The following is a 584-nucleotide window of genomic DNA, read 5'->3' as shown; positions in this document are numbered from 1 at the left end:
TCACAATGGGTTAAAGACCTACATGTAAGGCCAGACACTATCAAACTCTTAGAGGAAAACATAGGCAGAACACTCTATGACATAAATCACAGCAAGATCCTTTTTGACCCACCTCCTAGAGGAATGGAAATAAAAACAAAAATAAACAAATGGGACCTAATGAAACTTAAAAGCTTTTGCACAGCAAAGGAAACCATAAACAAGACCAAAAGACAACCCTCAGAATGGGAGAAAATATTTGCAAATGAAGCAACTGACAAAGAATTAATCTCCAAAATTTACAAGCAGCTCATGCAGCTCAATATTATAAAAACAAACAACCCAATCCAAAATTGGGCAGAAGACCTAATCAGACATTTCTCCAAAGAAGATATCCAGATTGCCAACAAACACATGAAAGGATGCTCAACATCATTAATCATTAGAGAAATGCAAATCAAAACGACGATGAGATATCATCTCACACCGGTCAGAATGGCCATCATCAAAAAATCTACAAACAGTAAATGCTGAAGAGGGTGTGGAGAAAAGGGAACACTCTTGCACTGCTGATGGGAATGTAAATTGATACAGCCACTATGGAG

General features: G+C 37.5%; 1 protein-coding gene across 3 annotated transcripts in view; it reads left to right on the top strand.

The window, feature by feature from the left end:
* Positions 1–584, top strand: part of IP6K3 (inositol hexakisphosphate kinase 3) — a 23,906-nt gene that overhangs the window by 19,739 nt on the left and 3,583 nt on the right. The gene's annotated exons all lie outside the window — the stretch shown is intronic.

The sequence above is a fragment of the Physeter macrocephalus genome, unplaced genomic scaffold (assembly GCF_002837175.3).
Source record: "Physeter macrocephalus isolate SW-GA unplaced genomic scaffold, ASM283717v5 random_720, whole genome shotgun sequence".
Taxonomy (NCBI): Eukaryota; Metazoa; Chordata; class Mammalia; order Artiodactyla; family Physeteridae; genus Physeter; species Physeter macrocephalus.
Note: the sequence above shows the minus strand (reverse complement) of the source record. Positions and strands in the feature narration are given on the sequence as shown.